This window comes from Equus quagga, chromosome 1 (assembly GCF_021613505.1).
Source record: "Equus quagga isolate Etosha38 chromosome 1, UCLA_HA_Equagga_1.0, whole genome shotgun sequence".
Taxonomy (NCBI): Eukaryota; Metazoa; Chordata; class Mammalia; order Perissodactyla; family Equidae; genus Equus; species Equus quagga.
Window position 1 is genome coordinate 130,195,384 of NC_060267.1, and position 22,406 is coordinate 130,217,789.

General features: G+C 42.7%; 1 protein-coding gene across 1 annotated transcript in view; it reads left to right on the forward strand.

Annotated features, from left to right (window-relative positions):
- The window catches only part of ARHGEF3 (Rho guanine nucleotide exchange factor 3), a 284,344-nt gene that overhangs the window by 95,344 nt on the left and 166,594 nt on the right, over positions 1-22,406 (forward strand). The window lies entirely within an intron of this gene.

Genomic DNA, 22,406 nt, shown 5'->3' on the forward strand with positions numbered 1-22,406 from the left:
CTGTTTTCCAGAAGGAGAAGTCCGTATGCTTTAAACAGATTTTAAAGGGAAGCATAAAATTCTCCCTGTCACAAAGCTGTAGACCCTTAGAGGTGTAGAAGGGTCAGATCTAACCTCTTGATGCAAAGTTCTCTTCCTTAACATCATCATCATCATCATAGTCAAAGTGTATGGAGGACCTGCTGCGTGCTAAAATGAATTCTGGCTCTGACCTTGGGAACAAGACCCTTGCATATGTAGAGAATGCTCGAGCTCTGTTTCATCACCAGGCCTTTGCATGTGTTGTTCTTTCTGCCCAGAACACTGTCCTTCGCTGCCCAGCACCACGCTCCTACCCACTGCACATGGCCCACCCACTTCGTCATTGGGTTTAAGCTTTGACACCACCTCCTGTGGGCAGCCATTGAGACCACCCACCTGAGTCTGAGCTAGAAGCTCCTCCTATGGACCCCTGCGCTTTCTTCTCATTGTTAAGACAAGAGTGTTAGCACTTTCTGAAATTTAAGATTGGAAGCCCTAAGCATCAGGTGTGTAGAGACCTTGTCACTGTCTCTTGTTCACTGCTGTATCCCTGGGCTGAGCACAGTGCCAGGCACACACATGCTTCATGAATTTGTTCAATGAATGAATGGATGAATAAATAAATCTCTCACACCCATGACACAAAATCCACAATCTTGATCATAACTATTAAGTGAGAAAAGGCTTATGTGGTCAAATAAACTTAGGACATACTGAGAGCACCACGGTAAATATGTCCACCGCAGCAGGACCTCTCAGAGCCTTTGATGTGTTGATGGGCAAGGAGACTACATTCAGGAGAATTGGTGGAGTATGCAGCATTTCCCAAAGTTGTTGACCATAAACCTTTTGTTAGCAAAAGAGTTTGTACACACTTTGGAACAGTTGACATTTATAGTCAGTTTTGAACTATAAAGAAATTGGGCCTCCTGTGAGCAAATTGGTCTTTTTGAAGGCGTTTATTTTCTCTCCCTCTCTGCCCACCCTTCAGTGTACCCTAGCCTTCCTTCTGATTCAAGAGTGGTCACTATCCAAGAGTTGGGGTACATCTGGGGTGACCAATCACCTGAGTTTGCCTAGGACTGTCCTGGTTTTAGCTCTGAAAGTCTCATGTCTTGGGAAACTCTTCACTCTCGAGCAAACTGGGACAATTGATTACCCTGCTTATGGCTCTGAGACCTCTTCAGCTGTTCCCCCTTGAAAAATGTTCTGTGAATTTTTTAGCACAACTCTGGTTTATAGAACTGGCTGCTGAAAAGGAACCTGTTAGACACACATTTGGTTTAATTAACCCCTTGTTAGCCTAATCCTTGCAATGGTAACATTTAAAATTAGTAATTCATTGCAGGAGAACAAACTATCCCTGGCTAATTGCAACCAAGTGGGTGACAGAATCTAATGCATTGTTGACTTCCACTTCCTATCAGCCCCAAATTCTTAGCCAGCTCCTAAGATTTTCCCAAATAGTTAAAATTGTTGGAGTGAATAGAGTCTATTAGGTGGTTAGGCCAGTTGTGGTGTTTATCTTGGTCTCTTGTCCTTGCTTTGATTTCTTCTGGCCCCCGGAGCTTATTGGTAAAGTTAGACAAATTGACATCAAGATATACCACATGGTGGGGCCAGCCTGGTGGTACAGTGGTTAAGTTCACATGCTCTGCTTTGGCGGCTGGGGTTCATGGGTTTGAATCCCGGGCACAGACCTACACACTGCTCATCAAGCCATGCTGTGGTAGCATCCCGCATACAAAGTAGAGGAAGACTGGCACAGATGTTAGCTCAGTGACAATCTTCTTCAAGCAAAAAGAGGAAGATTGGTAACAAATGTTAGCTCAGGGCTAATCCTTGTCACATACGCACAAAAAAGATAGACCAGAGGGTGATGGTTTGGGGCCTGGTCAATTGCCAGATTTCTCTGTGGCCAAACTAATTTCTCTCCACCTTAGAGCATAATCCTCCATGACATGGTAGGGATGGAAGGGAACCCAAACAAGTGGAAACACCTCACTCCCAGCCAGGACACACTTAGTAACCATGATCATGGTAACTAGAACTGAAGAATGAGAAGGACCCAGAATGCTAGGATGAAGATGTTTGAGGCATTATCTATCTGATACATTTTCTCTAATGAAATATGACTCCAAGGCCTGTTAGCTGTGCATGCCCTCTGCAGGCAGGGCACAGTTTTTGTGAATGCCTTTTTTCTTTATTGAGAATGGAAGGTTTTAGAATCACCATGCTAGCAAATTTCTCATATTTATATATGTGTCAGAGAAAACCGTTATAAGCATTTGCAATTCCATTCCTCTTTAGCTTATAAAGGAAAAGGATCCTGTGTTGGTTCACCCGGGTCCTGGGCATTTGTGGATTTTTTAGGGGGTGGGGAGAAAAGGTGGTGAGAAACAGATTGGAAAAGGCAAGAGGAGAAGGAAGCACATTGCTCCAGATGAGACAGGAAGAGGAAGATGGACGAGGGCTAAGGAGGGGGAGCCCAGGGACAGGGCACTGCGGAGGAGAGGGGGTGGTTGGTGTCTTAAGGATTAGACATTTTGGGAAAAGAGAGAGGTGTTTCAAAATAATTTTAAGGAAAGTTTTTGTGAGTGAGTTGTAATATAACCCTCTCCTCATCTTCCCTGAAAACATTCACTGCAGATCTGCATTACTCCTCAAAACATTTGGAGTAGCATTGTGGTTTCCCTCTCTTTGGCTGGAGCTTTTGGCTGGAGAGAGGTTCAGGAAGGGCTGGTGACACTTGGATGACACATCCTTTCCAGCTACTGAACAGTTTAGTCCTTTCACAGGTTGTCATTATTACTGCACGTTCCCATGTTCGTCTAAGGAGACAGAGGCCCTGGGTGTTCCCCACCCTCCGGCAAGGGAGAGTACTGTGCACATCTCTCCCCAGACTCATGGGTGCTGCAGATACGTTCAGAGAGAGAAGTCAAAAGGCTGGTGCTGGTTGGGATAGTTATGGTGGGAACATTATGAATAAAACCAGAACAGAATAGGGGGAATAAGAAGTTGGGACCTTGAGGGAGGAGAGACCCTGGGGCTGTCTTACTCCAAGACAGCTCTTCTGTCAGGTGCTCACTGTACATCTGGTCCCCATCTGGTTGGGAAAGTGCTAAGTTCAGAATTTCCACCCTTCCTTGTGAAGATATTTGCTACGGCTCCTCCAGGTAGCCGAGAGAGAGACAGACAGACAAACTCAGGCAGGGAACTCACCCTAGAAATGTGAAAATCGCAGGAGCACAACTCCTGCCATCACCTTTTAGTTACCTAGGAAATACTGAGCAAGACCTACTGTGTACCAGGCATTGTTTAGGTACCAGAACAGAGGTTTCAATTAAATGTCAACCACACTTCAGGGCTGTGCTTGTCTTGTCTCTTTCTCCAGTGCCTGGTCTTTACTCTCACGTAGGCCATTTTGGAAGGAATTTCTAGACTCTGGGGCTTTGGAAGGGGCTTTGGACATTGTAGCCCCAACCTTTTAATTTTCAGATGAGGAAAACAAGGTCTAGGGTATTAGTCAGGCCCCTTGGTTAGAAGTGATAGAAACTTAATTAAAACCAGCTCAAGAGGAAAAGGGAATTGATTGGTCCATGTGACTGAGGGAAACTGAGATGGGTAGGCTTCAGGTACAGCGGTATCCAAGGATACTCCCTCTCTCAGCTTTGTCACTCTTGGGGAATTGCTCTTATCTTCACCTACTGCATGTAGACTTCTTTGGAGAGAGGATGTTTGCAAACAGCCACACATTTCCAGAGGAAGGAAAGAATTTTTTACTTCCAAGGTCCACATATGAAATTCCAGCATAGGACTCTGATTGCTCTGGCTTGGGTCACATGGCTCTACTTTGGCCACTCACTGTGGTCAAGAGGATTGGACAGGCCTGGGTCACGTGCTCCCCCAGAGGTTGCTGGGTGGACAGAGTTTTGTGATTGGGAGCTCCACGTGAGGTAGAGAAGGGGCATTTACTCCAAGGAAGAGTTTGATATTGTTATCAAAAGGGGGTCTGGTGCCTAGACAGACAGAAAACAATGGTGACTGCTCCTGGGGCCACTCAGAGTGGAGCAATCAGGACTACAGCCTTGTCTGCAGACAGTAGGTCCTGTGCCTGCTCCACGCTGCACGGACGCCTCCCAGGCCCTGTGTTTGGAAGGATGTTGGCAAACCCTCAGTGTAGCTGAATATTTCTTGAAGGTCAGACTGAAATTCTCTGAAATTCACAACTCAGTAGAGTGACAGAGTCTCTAATACTCAAAATGCATCCGGCCAGGTCAGTGTTTATTGTGGCCTCTCCAAGCCTACTCCGTGAAAGAAAGTGGCATGGCTTTCTCTTCTCTCACAGCCCGGTTTGTACATTTTGTGTGTTTAATAGATGTCTTTTCCACGTGAGGTGCCCCATCAAAGGAAAAACTCACTGCCTCGGTTTCCGCTTAGTCCTCTTGTCTCATTTCCCTTCAGGCGGGAGAGAAGCCAGCCTGCGAGTAGGTGCTGACACCTGGGAGGAAAAGCTCATGTCATCTTTGGTCTGCTGACACCAAAAATATGCCAGGCACATGGAAGCTCATTTTTAGATTCAAAAGCAGTTTCTTTTTTTGGTCACATGGGAGGTCTGTGGGGATATAGTGGTTTCTATGCCAATAGTGCAAATTCTACACTTTTGAGGCAGAATTTATGGATGCCTTTGTTTATTTTATAGTTATCAGTTCAGTTATTCCCTTTTTGTTCCAGAATTATGCAGGGTAATAGATAATTTTGACTTGGGCTTCTGCATTAAGAAATCTCAGTTGCAAGTGACAGAAAATCAACGCAAATTAGCTTAAGCAAGGAGAGTTTTTTAAATTACAGAAGTCTAGGAAGTATCCCACGGATTGCAGTGGGGCCTCAGAAGCCCCTGGAACCAGGCACCAGGAGCCCTTTAGGCTTCCCAGTTCCTCTTTGTTATTTGCTGCATTTTCTCTGCAGACTGCCTTCTTCCATTTCTCAGTACTGTGGAAATGCAGCATCTGCAGAGAGACAGCCTTTCTCTCTCAGAACCAGAATTACTAGGGAGAGGTTTTGACTGGCCCATCTTGGGTCAGGTGGATACTCCTGGACCAATCAACAGTGACCATGAGTGGTATCCTGCTGTCCCACCGTGGTAGCTCCTATGGTAACCGCAGTCATGTGGGGGAGAAGGGGCAGTTTCCAGAAGAAGGGGAGAGACACTAGGCTGACACAAGCAATTCTTGTTTACGAAAGTCTTCCCCTTCCCTTGATTCTGGAAAATTACATTTTGAAATGGCTTAGGGCCATTTCTAAAATATTGCAAAGTATTGGTGCTTAGTCAGGGGTTTTAAATAGAAAGTGGCCCGAATATCAGTCTCAGTATTGCTTTGTGGTTTGTCACATTTAGGACTTTTCAGGGAACTTTTTGTTTTTCATTTTAATCAAATTTAGCCTTTATTACACAAACAATATCATGGCAGGGATCTTATCACCTCCCAAAGGCCCTGCTGCTATTTGAAGACGTGGGAGGGGATGGTGATGTTGAGAACCAAGGGGATGCACCTATTTGGAAAATTCCTTCTCTGAAGCTGGATCTTCCTCCTCAGTCTTCCTTTTTTCCTCCATGTTAGATTTTATCTTCAGTTTCCTCCCCGTGTCAGAGGCTGGGAGTGGGAATTGAAGCGCCTTGCATGGGGGTTGGTAAAGGTCCTATCACTGAGTTTTCTTCTCTCCCATCAATTTCTTCCTCTTCACAGTCAGTGTGGCCCATTTAATGGATTGGAATAGGTTTAGCTCATTGTGACTCTAAACAGCCCCTTCCTCCCCTTTTATAAGTGCTGAAATCACACTGTTGATTAAACCAATTGAATGAAACACACTGCAAGTAGCAAATGGGGAAAAGACGCATTAAATTAACACACTACAGAGAGGATGCAGGCGGAACGAAAGGATCCCACCTGAATCCTGGTGTTCACACTGCGAATATATCCTTTCTCTCTTTCTACTGCATTGGCCTTACCCACTGATGATATGGTTGCAAGGATCAGAGTTGAAGTTCAAGCAAGAGGCCCAAAGACTGAAGGTGCCCTAGGCCAGTAACACACTTTTGCTTTATCAGAAAGACTCAGAGGGGCTGGCCTGGTGGCGCAGCGGTTAAGTTCACATGTTCTGCTTCTCGGCAGCCCAGGGTTCACCGGTTCAGATCCCGGATACGGACATGGCACTGCTTGGCAAGCCATGCTGTGGTAGGCGTCCCACATATAAAGTAGAGGAAGATGGGCATGGATGTTAGCTCAGGGCCAGTCTTCCTCAGCAAAAAGAGGAGGATTGGCAGCAGTTAGCTCAGGGCTAATCTTCCTCAAAAAAAAAAAGACTCAGGGACAAGTATACCTGGTCAACATCTGCAGTTTGCCAATTAGCTGGATGAACAGCTAGCTAATTTCTATTTTATTTGTGTTTGTTGGGCAGAGGGCACATGGAGCCAGACTGGGTGCCTCCACTGGGTAGCCAAATTAAGGCCTCATGTATATTAAGTGCTCATATATATTTAGTGGCCCTGTGTATTCATTACTTCATAAGTCTCATGCATATTTAGTGTATAACAAATATTTAGTAACCAGGTGCCTTATGAATATTAGGTATCTTTTGCTCCTTCCACCCTTTCCTGTCTATGTTTAGCACACACGTTCTACTTACTAACCACTTATTTATACTTAAGATAACTTAAAATATTTTTATTATTGAAGATGAATAAGTCTTACAAACTTGTTCCTCTTGAATAATTAAAATAAATATTCTCTAAAAGGAAATGCTCGTTACAACTTGATTGCTTAGGGCCCATTTTTCAATGGGCTGCCCTATATAAGCCTGATGATGAAAATTTTTCTCTTTCTTGATTTTTGGGCCTTCCACATTTGTCATCTCCTGCGCCGGCTGTCTCCTTCTGCCATCCAACTCTGGAAATCTCAATGAACACAACTCCTGGACTAGCCTTTTTGTGCATGACTTCTACATGGCACTGGTAGTAAAACCAGCTGGATTAGATGTAGCAGCAACAGGGACCACCAGTGCCCTGACCTGGTTAACACGTGTCCGTGGAGGAGGAAACGTTCCATCAGGATGCTGCTAATGCACAATGTGTTTTTGTATTCTCAGGGCTGATTTGACCTAACATCCCATTTAGAAAAAAAGGGGGAATGAGACTGATTACTTTTTTATGGACAGATGAGGATTTGTTGAAAATCACAGCTCTGATTTGAGGAAGAGGCCATGGAGTTGTATCAGATATGCATTTAATTTATGCAGGTTCAATTAAACCTCATTGAAAAGGGTGTGGGGAGAGAAATCATGACTCAGTGTGAGATGGGATGGTGAACCTGCTATTCCCTCTGTAGCTCTCAGTGTGGGGGGATGGTGACTCTAGAACTTGACGTGGGTTTTTGCAGCATGCTCCCTAAAAACAAGCAACAGCTTCATCTTGGGCTAAGCTAAAGATATATATACAATGTTTGTTGTAGCAGAGGAGTAGGGACTATTGACCTTGGTTTATTGAGAGGCGGGATGTCAGGCTTCACTTGGTATCTTCCTAAGGTGTTTCCATGATGATTATTTTTACTATGTGTGCTATTTTTTCAACTTTTTATTGTGAAAAATTTCAAACATATGGAAAGTTGAAATATAAGTGCAACAAACACCGACCATCTAGAGTCAACAATTGCTGACATTTTGCTTTAACTCTATTCTAGCTGTTTATACAGTTTGACTTTATTTTACCAAACCATTTCAAAGTAACACAATTGAAAATACCATGACCCTTCATTTATAAATACTTCGATATATATGTCCTAAGAATAAGGACGTTTTCCTATATTACCATAACATCATTATCAAAGCTCAGAAAGTTACCAGTAATTCCCCAACATTTCCTAACATTTAGTCTATATTCATATTTCCCCAGTTGTCTTTTTTAGTTGTTTTCACCCCAAACCATTCAACGGCCATGCATTGCATCTAGTTGGATTTTTTTTGTTTGTTTTTATCCAATTGGAAACCACAATTTTCATTTTGTTACTGTGACTTTTAGTCTTTTTTATTCTGAACTACTCTCCTCATCCCTCCTTTTTTCCCAATGACATTGACGTTTTGAAAAGACCAGACCAGTTGCTTATGGAATGTGTCTCACATTTGAATTTATCTGATTGCTTTCCCTATGATGTCATTTAATTTATTCCTCTGTCCTTTATATTTCTTATAAACTGATAAGTCTAAAGACTTGATTTATTTCAGGTTTAGCACTTTGGGGCAGGAAAACATCCTAAGGGATGCTGGCTACTTGCATTCTATTAAGAGGCACACAGAGGTTGTTTGTTGTTAATGGTTGTTTGTTGTTAATGGTGCTAACTTGCTATACAGGGTAGATGCTGATGACAAGCCAGTTTCTGAGTGAGGAGCAACTCCACTGTAGATTCCTTGGTAGATATTTTAGACAGAACTCAAGGCAAAAAACAGGCACTTGCTCCCTGACCTCAAGAAAAGGGCTGTTTAATGAGAGAACATACAGTGTTGGAACCCAGGATTTCTCTCTGTGGGTCAGTTCATTCCTTCTTTCTCTGCTTTCACCTTCTGATGTGTAGGGCTTGCTCCCAGTGTCTTCTCCTTGCATGTGGCCTTGTCATGATGCCACCTCTGACTTCAACCTGACATGATCTTTCAGCAGCTCTCTTTCCCACAACTCCCAGGATAGTCTTAGTTGCCCCATCCCCAAATCCCTAAGAAAACTGAGCACATCAACTTGTCTTCCTTGTGCTGGGCCTCACAAGTGGTGGGCAGGCTGCTGGGCAGCTCTCAGAAGGGCTCTTTTGCCCCTTGGTCCCGTCATCTGTGGCCAGAGAGTCAGGCTCAAATGGATCTGCCATTCTCCAGCTTGGGCAAGTAACTACCCTCACTGAGACTCAGATTTCTCATTTGAAAAATGGATCTAGCTCATAGGGTTCTTATGAGGATTAAAGTAAATATTTCAAATCAAGTATTTAGCACTGGGTCTATGACATAGTAAGTACTCAGTAAATACTTTTTCCCCCTGCTACTACTATTGTTACCTTATAGCCACTCAGCAAGAGCTGTGGGTAACGTTGGGGAAAGTGGGACAAATTTCTTGGAAAGGGAATGTGGGGAAACATTCTCTTTCTCCCTAAAACATTTCCAGTACAGTAGAAAAACTTTCCACTTATCTAATATTTTTCCATGTTATAGAGTAATCAGTTCAGGCCCTGGATTCTGGGAGACTGAGTCTGGACCATTTGCTCTTTGCATGTATGTGCCATTAAACAAAAAGACATCCCTGATGTATATGGGAATATGCACCAATGTAGAGGGAGGAAAGACAATATCCTGTGTAAAAAACTGTTGAATGAATTTTAAATGTAGTTTCCATATGTGCTTGAACATTCTAATGTATTCCTTTGGATAGGTGTTGACTTATGGTAATTCAGATCTTATGTATCTTGTGAAGTTTGGCAGCGGAGTCAGTTTTGAATTTATTTTTCTTGCATCTCTCTGTACTGGGCGTCTCTCGTACTGTCACAGACTGGTACATCGAACTGGCTGTTCTTGGCTTCTTAACTAAAAGCACCTTAGTTGCCCAATGAAAACATCCAACAAATAACTACATTCTTCTCATGTTTGAGGTTTTGATTGCATTTTTATATGTGAGAAAAATTAACATCATGTTTTGAAGGATAAAAGATTATTTTGATACTGAGGGAACATTTGAAATCATTGACCTCAGCAAGTCAGTCTAAGGATTGGACGTTTTTAAAGTGTTGTCTTTCACCTACAGAACTAATCAGCAGTTTTTAAAGTGATGACTTTAAATGGTGCGGGTCCAGTAGGACAGATGCCACAGACATTCAGTGGCATTGTTACTTGATCATCTTTCTGGAAAGCTGTGAGTGTCAAGAACCATAAACATATTTATAGCTGTTGGTCCAATAATTCCACTTGTAGAAATCTATCCCATGGAAGTCAGCAGAGATGTGGGTTAAGATTTATTCACAGGGCTGTTTAGTGCAGCAGTCCTTATAATGACTGGAAAAAGTCTACATGTCCCATAATGTGTGTACATCGTGTTTTATCCATATAACCACATATTATACAGCCATAAGGCAATGTTGAGGAAGAGTGTTAATTCATGGAAAATGTTTATTGTTATCTTTTTAAAAACAGGAAACAAAATTGTGTTTATAATAATGATTCTGCTGTGAAAAAAAATTCATTTGAAAGGACTGAAAGAAAATATGCCAAAATATTAATGATGGTTTCCTCTCAGTAAGTGAGGTTGTAAGTGACATTTTTGCCTTGTTATGTTTTGACTTCCCCAAGATTCTACAGGGTGCACACGTAATTTTTATAATCAAGGGAAAGAAAAATTGAGGTGAGAAGCCAAATATTTGAACTGTAATTTTGGAGTAGAGTTTTAGGCTTTAAGGTTTAAGAATAAAAGTCATCCCCAGCAGGCAACAGGAATAAATCTAAGTCAGAAATTCAATGAATTGGCCTAAATCCCATAGTTACTTAAAATGGAATTTAAAAATATGGCATCTGTTTGTGGAGGAGTTTCAAATGTGAGAACTTGGTAAAGGTGACCTTGAGGAATTTTGTCTTCCTTTTCCAACAACAACAACCAAAAAATCCATAAATCTTATTTGTATAAATGAGAGGGGAGGAAAGCACCTTAATAAGAATGAATACTGTGTACTCAGCCAAGAGAGAGTCATGGTTCTGAAACAATCATCTCAAAAAGAGTTAATATGCCAAAGAATTCATGGGTAACTCAGTGCATCTTCCTTAATTGGGGCACACTGTTTTTATGGATTCTGGATGACAGCTTCGGACAACACTTTGGAATATCACTTTGGGAAAATTAGAGAAAAATACCTAGTATGGCAGCCTGTGTATTCCTCCTCTTGGGTTTAATTTATTATTGAAACTCAGAAGATTACAGATTGCAAACTTGGCTAAGGAATTTTGGGGTCAAAAAGATACTTGGCTTTTTAAAAATAACCTCTGCCCCACATTATGTTTCCCATTTGGAACTTGTGTAATTAAAATCAAACGTGTTTTTCTTGGAGCCAAATCTTTGCCAAGCATCAATAAGTTTATCACCAAATTCTAAAACTCAGGAAGGAAAAAGCTTGAGTTTTAGACTGGAATAGTCTTTTGAAGTCTACAGAATGGGTACAGATGGACAAGATTTGCTGTTCTTGAAACATAATAAAGCCTCCTGCTGCCTTTTCTTATATTCTTGATGTCGTGTCTTTTTTTCCTTCTTTTTAAAATATCTCGTTATCCAGATTGACTAAAAGGCCCTGCATATGTGTGCCACTAAAATACTTGTCCTCGATTTGCTCTTCCTTTTCTCCCAACACCCGTTGCTCAGGAAGTGACTTCTTCATCTTGTTTCATTAGTTGTTCTGACACGCTTCATCAAATCTCCTCCAGTGAGCGTACCTACTACTTGGACATCATCTCTCTACTATAATAAATTCCCATTTCCCTTCACTTGTCCACTTGCATTTTTTTCTATGTTAGGGTTTTGGTTTAAAGACTGCTGTTGCCTATTTCATCTCTTATGTGTAGTTTTTTTGTTATTTAGTGGCATCAGACTTCTTTAATATACCAAGAAATATTTCTACTACCTGACTCGAAGGGCAAATGTCAAAAAGAGCAGTGGACAAAAATAGGAAAGAAAATCCTTACTGTGAGGCAGTAAACAGACAATGCAAGTATCTCAATTAATTTGGCTTTAGTAGTTCTAGTTACTCATTCCAAAAATCTGTGCCTACATGTGTGTTTCTAAAAGAAACACAAAGTTGGCTTTCTGGGTGATTCTTCCCTTAGCTGTCCTCTATTCCTTACACTTGACTCTGGTTTTGTTTCTAGAAGAACTGAATCTCTGAAGTCTCTGGTTTAGCAATAGGAGGAGATAAAAACATTTTCACCTGTTGTTAGTTGTGTTTGTTTAAACAAACTCATGCAACCATTGTTGCTTACGGTCCCTGTGGGCTCATTTCTGCTGGCCCAGCAGGGTTTATGTTGGCAATGATGAGGAGATGCTATCAGCAATTCATCGTGTACTGTTTGCATAACAGGACAGGGCAGCAGCCTCTAGCCAGTTTAATAAAAAAAGGCTTTGGATTAGTTGAGTGATTTTATTAAGGTGCCTGTCTGGTTGGGAAGGTGCAACCAGTAACTGATGAGGCAGTGCTCAAGTCCCTGAGAGGCCCCAGCCCCCAGCTGGTGGGCTGGGTTAGCAGGTTACTCAGCCTCTAGAACGTGGCTGCAGTTGCAGGGGGCTGGTCCCCCACCAAAGGAGAGAGAAGCATCAGAGAATGAGAATGCTGGCAAAGGCAAGACACTCAGCTACGCTGTCCTTTGATAGTTCAAGTGCTTTGAACCTCAGAGGATCCAGGACTATTCCAGAAACTTCAACCAAGGGAAGATCTGCTGGAGTTTCCTTAGTTAATAGCATCTAAACAAGGTTTTCCTTCAAGAACAGTCATCCTGTCTACCAACAATGAGATAACTTGCAAGTGCTGAGATTTTTGGCTACAGCCTAGAAACAAGCACTTTAAAGATGCATAGTGCTTTAGTTTACTTCTTTGCTCTTAGAACGAAGTCACCACTTGATGTCGTGACTGTAGAAACGTAAGAAATACTTTTTTCTTTTTTTGGTCTGCTTTAGCCACTAGTGTGTCTCCTAGCAAAGGTTCTCAAAGTGTGGTTCACGGAGCAGTAGCAGCAATAGCACCTGGGAACTTGTTAGGAATGCAGAATTTCAGGCCCCACCCCAGCCCTGAATCAGAATCTGCATTTTATCAAGATCCCAGGTGATTTGTGGCACAATAAAGTTTGAGAAGCACTCTGATTTTTAGGACAGTCTAGATTCAGTTTGTAGATACCGTCAACTCAGTAGAGGTTTCATGTGAAAGTCTTCTGTCAGAGTTGGGGTGATGGAAATTGACCTGTGGTTTGTCCTCTTTGTCTGGTAAACAAAGGTGGGGCTGTGGTGAATTTCAGTTAACCAGTGCCTAGGAATCTAGCAATGTGCAACCAACATTATTAGTACGAATCCCTCTGTGATTCAGATACAGTAAAAGAAGCCATAGGCAGAGTTGAAAATTCTGGTATCCTCCTCTCTCTTCCCTTACTACACTGTCCTTCCCACTTGGAAGCACCCAAGTCATAGCATTCTTTGTCCATGGATATGCCCCCTGGGCCTCTTTCTCTAAAGCAGAGGATGTATGTTTTTTCTCACAATGTGCCTACAGTAAGCCTTTCGCTGATCTTGTGGGTGTCCTGTGTTGTCCTAGGCAGCAAGGCGAGCACTCCTGACATATGACTTGTGGGCAAGACAGCAACTTGTGATAAAGGAGGGAAGGGTGCCCATTCCACCTTGCACTGAGTCCCATGTGTTATGTAATGCATTTCCTGCCTTTAATTATTTACCGGTCTTGCCTTTGCCCGTCCGCTGTCCTGGCTGCTGTTTCCTTTGTTCTGAGACAGAGGAATTTGACCTCTCTGGGGTTTAAATCCCGCTTAACCCTGGTCATTTCTTGGCATGGTTTTCCCTCAGGTGACAGTTCACTGGGGGGCAGAGGCATATTTTCTAAACCCCACTGTGGCTCAGTTGGTTGAGTACGTCTTCATTTCAAGAGCAATCTGGGCAGAGGCTAAGCTGATTACAGGGCTCGAGGGAGGCCCTGAGCACGTTTCAGATTTGGAATGCAAGTTGTTGTCTGCAATAATTATAGTTTGTGCCACGGCCCTGCTTGGTCCCTGTGGTCATTATCCTGGTGTAGAATAAGCAGCTTTGTGCTATCAGAGTGGGAGGTAATGAGGGGGAGAAGGGAGTTTGAGGCACATTGAGGGGTGTTTTCAGAGCACATCTCCAAGCCTGAGTGGGAGTAGGACAGGCCCTTCTTGTGTCCAGGTGCTACCACTGACAAGCTCTGTGCCCCTGGGCCAGAAACTCAACCTCTCTGAGCCTCAGTCTCTTCTAGTCTTTGCTTCGGAAGGTTGCCATGGTGATGAGATGGTGATGATGTGATGGGACACTCAGCACAGTGCCTGACGCATAGTAGGTGCTGAACAAGGGGCAGTTTCACTGCCTAGCAGGTGCGGAAGGGCAGGGGTCTGCAATGGGAAAACACACACCCTTTTTAAAGGACAATTCCCATGCACATATTAGTTCCCCTCTTGTACTGCAGAGGGGCTGTGATGCATCCTTATGTTTCACAGGACTGTAGAATTGAGGGCTGGCTTAGAGTGCTGGCTCAGGCTAGACTTCCTGCATGTCAGTCCAGCTGCGTGCCCTTGGGTGATTTGATTGACATCTCTGAGCTGTGGGTTTTCTCATTTGTAAAATGGACATCATAATTGTATGTGATTCACAGCATTGCTGGGAAGATTATATCTGAAACATACATGTACAATTGAGTGCCAGTGCTTGGCACAAACTCTGAAGCGGGTGCTATTGGTATCCCCTTTGCAGCGATGAGGAAATCAAGGTTTTAAGGGCTATCTGACCTTCCCAAGCCTATGGCTCGTATCTGATGGAGCCTGGACTCTGGCCCAGTGAACTGACTCTAGAGTCCACATTAGTGTCCCTGTCACTCTACCTAAAGGTGGTCAGAAATCACTGCATAAGCACTGCCCAGGACCCTGTTCCTGGGGCTCCCCTGCTCAGACCCCTCATTTTTGTTGACAAATTCTTTCTTAAATTGGGTTAAAGCAGATCATAATAATACCATTATATTGCTATATTATATGATGTTACATATAATGTTATATAATTTAAAAATATAAGTGTATTTATATTATATTCATAATAAATATTATATTTAATAATAATAGCAGCAACAGCTATTTGCATAGATTTGCACTCCTACTGGAAATGTCCTTGTCATTGTCAGCACTTATAATTGCTCTTTGTTGTTCCATGCAGGAGCTTATTTTCCATGATTTTGCTACAAAGTTAATTGTTTATCATATACAGTCCCTAGGCAGCTGCTTTTGTTACTTGTTATGTGCCAGGCACTGTTCTAAGTGACTTATTTGATACTCACAATGACCTTGTCTGGTGGGTGCCCTAATTATCCCCATTTAACAGAAGACAAAACTGAGGCACAGAGAAGTTAAGTAAATTGCTCAAGGTCAGACAGTAAGCATAGCACTGGGATTTGAATCCAGGTTGTTTGGCTCCCAATTCCTATTCGTAACCCCTGTGCTAAACTGCCTTAGTTGAGTTCCAGTCTACTTTCCAGATGCTATCCCATTCCCACCTTGGCTGGCCTTGGTGTTCCCGGACCTCCTTGGCTGCAAACTTAGCATACCAATTCCTGGGGCCTGGTACTGTGTGCTGATCTCACCCAGCCTTCCCCTGCAGCCCCCAGGTGCTCATTCAACATGGGAGGCCCCTGGGGCCTCAACCTTGTACATTCTTTAAAAAATAAAAATCAGCCTTTCACTTTAATGATGACACAACCCAGAGGCGAGGTTCTTGTTATCACTTTGCGGGAATCTGGGCAGAGGTGATTCGAGCTGCAAAGTCAAGTAACAGGGGAATTCCTTCTTTTCTCCATAAATCGCTGATGTGAGAGCTCTGTGTAATTTCACATTACAGGAGGGAACGGCTGTGCTTAACTCCTGTTTGCGGGGCAAATTTATCTCACTTCTCATTCAGCAAGGAGAGGGAGTTGGGAAGCATAGAAATGGAATTTTTTGTTGTTACAATTCCAGGCTTTTAGGTGGTATATTTATGTATGTGTACATTAAAATATACAGGAAATAGGATACCAAGCCCTCTCACCAGTACTATACAGCCATGGCCACTGTTCTTGACAAAAAGAATTTATATCTGGTCCTGCCTCTGTTCTTGCCTAAAAGCTTGCTCTGGCTCCCTATTTTCTACAGGATAGAGTTGGAATTCCTACCTTGACTCCTCACCTCCAGGCCTTCCTGCTCTGTTCCTCCCACAGGCCCTTTGCACATCTCCCTGCTTCCTGAATGAGCCATGCTATTCCCCACTTCTCTCCTTTGCCCTGGCCTCCCTCCCCCTGCCTAGCATCTCCTCCACCTCCCCAGCAACCTGCTCGAATGGCACTTTTGCTGGGGAGACCTGAGAATTGTCCCTGGCTGCTTCCTCTGTGCTGCAGGGCTCCAAGGCTGTGGAATGTGGCTGGTTGAGCTGCAAGCATTGTTTGCAGGTCTGCATCCCCTCTGACTTGTGAGCTCCTCTGTGGTATTTTTGTAGCCTAACACTGAGCACAGAGCTGGACACTTTTCTATTGAATGAAGGATGCCCTCCCCAGTTTTCCACAAGCCTGCTGCATGTCTTCCCTGAGGAAGGTTCCTGAATAGTAGATAGAATACCAAGTGGGAGATCTGGAGCACCAGGGTATTGGCTCCGTGAGAGCTGGGCCTGTCCTGTGGCCCCAGAGCCCACACCATGGTCGATGCTCATTCAGTCACTGTCAGACCACTGCCTGAATGAGCACTGTAGTAATGAGCCCACACTGTAGGCCTAGGTTCGAATCCATATTCCTTCACTGCCAAGCTTGGACAACTTCCTTAACCCCTCTGAGCCTGTTTCCTCATCTATAAACTAATGATAATGAAAGTACCTATCTCATAGGGTGGTCATAGAATTAAATGGGCTTAGCCTCGCATCTGGCACATAGCAAGCCTCCAATCAATGGTGGTTGTTATTGTTATTAATATTGAAATAAGTTAATCACAAGATATATGCTGGAAATAAGTTAATCACAGGATGTGTGCTGCAAAGGAAATCAACAGGGTGTCATGATAGAGGATAAGAGGGTAGGATGTGGTATGTGGTCCTTTACACAGCCTGGTCAGAGAAGGCCTCCTGTAAGCTGAGACACCAAACTAAGAGGAGGATGCTGCTGCAATGTGAAGAGTTGGAGGAAGGTTTTCTGGAGAGCAAGTGCAAAGGGACTGAGGCAGGAAAGAATCTGATGAGAAACAGAAGGTGTGACCAGAGCTTGGGAGGAGGGAGGAGAGTAGAATGAGATGAGGTCTAGGAGGGAGAAAGGGGCCAATTGATGCAGGGTCTTGTAGGCCAAGGGACAGTGTTTGGGTTGAATTCCAAGTGTGAAAGAAGCCATTCAGTCCTTATGCTCAGAATCATCCTGTGGGGTTGGTTTCTGTATACACCAGCTTTAAACCATCCTGTGCTCTGTGTGTGGGAATTAACCCCTAGTCATAAAACCCAATTCTGATTGATTTAAGCAGAAAATGAATTTATTAAGGAATATCGGAAGCTCAGAGAATTTTGGAAGGAACAAGGAACCAGAAACAACACCAAATTACACTACCAAACATTTCCTACCAGATACCATTGCTGTCACTGCTGGGCTGGTGTAGATACCATAGTTTGTACCACCAACACACGTTATGGAGCATCTCTGCTCAATCTGCCCTCACTGTCGCCTCTGTGAGCTGCCACCATCCTCACCAAAATAGAGTCTGCAGCGTCCCTGCTGCTTTGCATGCCAGCTTCTGATGCCACGTCTGGGGTGGGACTGTCTGATTGGTTGAGCCCGGCTCATGCTCTTGTGCCCTAGCTGCAAGGGAGGCTGGGAAAGCAAATGCATGGGATCCTCATCTCCTCTGGTAGCATGTGGGCTCTGGTTCATGAGATGGGGGCTTCCTCAAACCCAGGAGTGAGGTTGAGCTGCAGAGTATCCAGAGGGTGACGCATGACCCTCATGGAGACACATGGAGTAAGTGACTCGTGGAGTCACTTGGCTTGGCCTCAGCATCGTTCATCTAATTAATAGGTGGTGGCACTTTAAGAAATACCTGACTCCCTTCCTGTTAGACAATGATTTGAAAAAAAAATAGTGCCAAATTTGGAAGCAACTATTTCTCAATCCAATGAGAAGCTAGGAACTATTTTTTTTTAATGAGTTTAGTTTGTGCAGGTGTGTGGGGTAGCATGTTTCTCCCATGTTTGTCACAGATTTGCATTCCTGTTGGAAATGCCCTAACCATTGTCAGTGCTTATAATTGCTTCTTGTATGGCCACGTGGGGCTTATTGTCCATGATTTTGCTGCAAAGTTTATTGTTTATCTTATACCGTCTCCAGGAAGCTGCGTGCGGAAATCTCTGAGCCTTACCAGGAAGTCTGACTTAAAGGGGCAGCCTTTAGGGCAGAGCCCTAATGGGAGGAGGCGCTGAGCTTCCAACCAGAATCAGCTTCCCTTGGGTGGGAGCTGGAAGCCTTTTCTGAGTATCCCCTGCTTGGTTTGCTGGTTTCCAGTGTTTTGGTGATTCCTTTCTGATTCTGATTTAAGGAAAAAAGTACAATATTTATTCTTCAAGTACACATGGATACACACCAAACAAAATAAAACAGAAAAACACTTTCACTGTTGTATAGGCAGAATGGATGCTCTGAGTCATGGGTGCACGCACGCTTTTCAATCTCTTGGTATTTTCTTGGGGGTATTTTTATAGAAGAATTGAACTTTTTAGGTGGATACAGGGATTTCAAGGAAGTCAGCATTATAGCATTAAAAAATAAATAGAACTTAAGTTTTAATGACCTTCTCATTTTCTCCCCCTATTGGAAGTAAGAGAGGAGAGAAATGGGGAATTGCAAATTTCCATTGCTTTTTTCCTATTAGATGCCAAGTTGACAGTGCTTATTCAAATCAGGGTAAAAATAAAACTCTTTTGGATTTGGTACCAACTTTTCAACTTGCTAAGAGGAAAATTTGAACCAATGTCCATCATTATGCCAAAAAAACTTCCTTTTTTGCTTGAAAAAATAAATTATTACAGTACTTTTGTCTTTTAAAAAATATTTTATTATGGAAAATTTTAAACTTATACAAAAAAGAAAGAATAGTATAATGACCCCCAATGTCCCCATTATCTTTTGTTCTGCTTTTAAAACACATATATCAATTAGATTCCTGTGGTCCTTTCTATAACCCCATTAGGGATAATGGAATCATTATTCCTCTTTTACAGATGAGGAAACTAAGGGTCAATGAAGTTAATAAGTGACTTACCAGGTCATTCAACTAATAAATGGCAGAGCCAGAAATCACAGAGCTTCCATATTAATTTACTGTTCATTATTCCAGCCAGCCAGTCATTCCCAGAAATTATCCCTAAGGAGATATCTGAAGTCAAAGTTATGAGAAGAAACTTTTTAATAAAAATGATTTCTGCTTTTGTTATATATTTTTAACTCAGAAATTCAGTTTGTCAAAAGTTATTTTTGATGTAAGCAAATTACTATTTCAAATCCTCCTGAGTATTCATTTAAGTGTTAGGAATACCACCCGCCTCATATTCAGATTTTCCATTTCTAATCAACTTTGACAGCACTGTAATGCCTAAAAGGGAGTCTCATTTCCAAGTAAGGAAGCTCTTTGGCTGATAGATATCAGCTAATCGGTGTTTAAACCTTTCTTTTTCCTAAGAATAGGGCAGAGGTCAGCAACCCACTGGAGTTTCACTTTTAATTGACAGTATAATGAAGGGGACTTGACAGTCCTTTGAAAAAGCTGCGCTCAGGGTGTTCATGTTTCTAAGAAATCGAGTGAGCTTATTTGCAAGCACCCGGGTCTGCTCCATGCAGAAATTCTCCAGGCTGCCCCTGCTTGTGTTCATAAAGGAGGCAGAACTCCAGAGCCCAGGCTGCTTCACAGCACACATCAGAAGACGGCTTTCATTTTGTCATTCTCTTTGTAAAATAGCTGTCTATGTATCGGTTGCCAAAATAATGTGAGGAATTTGATTATAAAAGTTCAGATTTGTTTAAAGAGAAAGAATACAGCGCTCAAGCTATTGCTTGTAACAAAATCAGCAAGATAAGCATTCAAGATTAGCCACGATTAGCAATCTGTTGAGACTTCCATCTTCAAGCCTCATTTATTTTTAGCTCTTGTGTTGAAACCATAGATGAAGACTTTTCTATTTATTCATTCTTGACCTTGGGCAGCCAGGTCTGCTCCCACATTCTTCTCATCATTTTGTAATCGTGTTGAGCTGGGATATTAAGCAGGGCTCTAGAAGAGCATCAACATTTTCAAATGGTCAAAGTCTCGAGTTAAACCACCTTGTGTTCAAATGCCCCTGGCCCAGGATGGGGTCTGGACCTCCCATTTGTCCACAGTTTATGGTGAGGAGTGCAGAGGAGTTGTCCAAGTTTTTCTTGGTTTAACCACACTTGCAGCACTGAGATATGAAGACATTCAGTATATGACCACAAGTAAACTCACAGGCTCTGAGTACTTTGAGGTTCTTTTCATTTCTCACTGACTTGCTGTGCATTATGCCTTCCTGCCAACCTAGTAACACCAAAGAGTATTACTGCACCTCCCCTCTCAACCACAGCATAAATTTTTGTTTTTTCTTAGTCTTACAGGAATTTGACAATAGCCTCAGAAACCTAAGATCTATGAAATAATGCTTTTCTGACAATAGAACCTTGGTTAAATCCATGTGCAATATACTACTTTAATTGATCATTGCTACTATTCCATTTTAATGAGATTCTATTTCCAATTTGGTTTGTGGAATTATTTAAAAACATAAGGCATCAAATGGAATATGTTCAAAGACTCTGAAATTTCCATTCAACTCCAAGCTTTTGTGAAATCTGTGACTTCTTGGGTACAAATAAGAAAGAGATTGAGGAAACAGAATAAAATTCAAATGGAAAGAATCACCCTTAGTCACCAATTTGTAATGAAGAAGTAATTCTACTAAAATCTCATTATTTTGTTTTATGTAAATGAAATTCTCACAACCCTGTTGCATATGTTTCTTATAATATCTTTGGTGAGAAAACTACTTGCGACTTCTCGACAGAAAATGCTCTCAGGTATATAGAATAAAAATACAGGAAACACATAGCTTCGAGTTCCAGTGACACAAAGAAGTGTGTGGTGGTATCTTAGCTGGGTCCCCATTTTGGTGCTAGTCTCCTTAGAGTCCAAAAAGGGGTTGTCATTAGTGTTGTTATTTAACCAGGTATGGGAGAACAGGGGCCAGTTTTTGCATTATAGGTGCCTCGTAACTAATTTCCCATGTATAAATATGTAATGGTTCGGCTCTACACAATTAAAGAAAAATGTTATATCCCGAGAACCATAGTTTTCTTTTTTCTTCTTAACCTTTCACTCTATGTAGAATTTATTTTGGATAAGTGTGAAGTAGAGCTTTAAAATGAGGCTTTTCTTTCCAAGAAATGAATTGTCCTATTTGTTAGTGATCCTCCTCTCCTCCAGTGGTTTGCAGTCCAACATTTGCTGTATGTCAAATTCTTGCATATCCTAGATTGCAGGCTTCTTGCTGTCTGTCCTGGGGGCCGTATGCATGTAGCGGGAGCTCTGAAGTCAGCACCCCCATCCACGGATGCTCCCCCTTCCCCCGCCTGGGCTCCACTCCCAACCCCGCCACCTCTAGGCCTTGTGTCTTGGGCGGGCTCATGCCACCTGTTTCTGAATCAGTTTTTAAACATCTGTACAATAGAGATAGTAGTAAGGCCTACCTCAGGACAGTTGTAAAGATCAAATGAAAAAATACATGGTAAATTCTCATGTTAAAACATCAAAAACCCACAGTCACAGTTTATGGTTTCAGTAATTGTGGCTTTAGGATGTTTTAATATCTGTACACAGGTGCACTTTCATCATGAGTATGTTCTCAACATTGGCAGAGGCGAGAGAAGTGAGTAACTGAGAGCTGACATTGTATCTTTCATGTTTGCTGGGTGTTCACAGGCCAGGGGCTAAGGAGTTAAGGTACTCGCACCCTGGGTGCTCTGCAGTCTGGGTCGAAAATGTGTATCATTTGGAAAGATGCTCTGGATAATAAGAGAAAAAGCAAGCCGTAGACTAATGTTGTCTTTGCATTTTTGAAAAAATAAAATAAAAAAATGTTACATCCATCAACTTATATGTGTTTAGAAGGAAATGTCTGGAAAGATTGCCATCAGAGTTTGCAAACTGTTGGCCCTCGGGTCAAATCCAGCCAGCAACTGTGTTTTGTGTGGCCCGTACAGCATTTTTAAAAATGATGGATTAGTTGCCAGCCTTTAAAAATTAGGAGATTTTATATAAAACCTAGAATTTCCAGCTTCTCTTGAAAAACTGAAATGTCGGGTCACCCTGGGCCAGTAGTCTCTTTGGGAACCCCAATAAGCTGGGAGTGACCTAAGGCAAACACTCTCAGGGGTGCCCCACTGACTATGTGAAAGTCTGCTTTCACATACCTTACCCCTGGGTCTCCAAGCATTTGGGTTTGTGACCCCCCCCCCCCCCCCCCCCCCCCCCCCCCCCCCCCCCCCCCC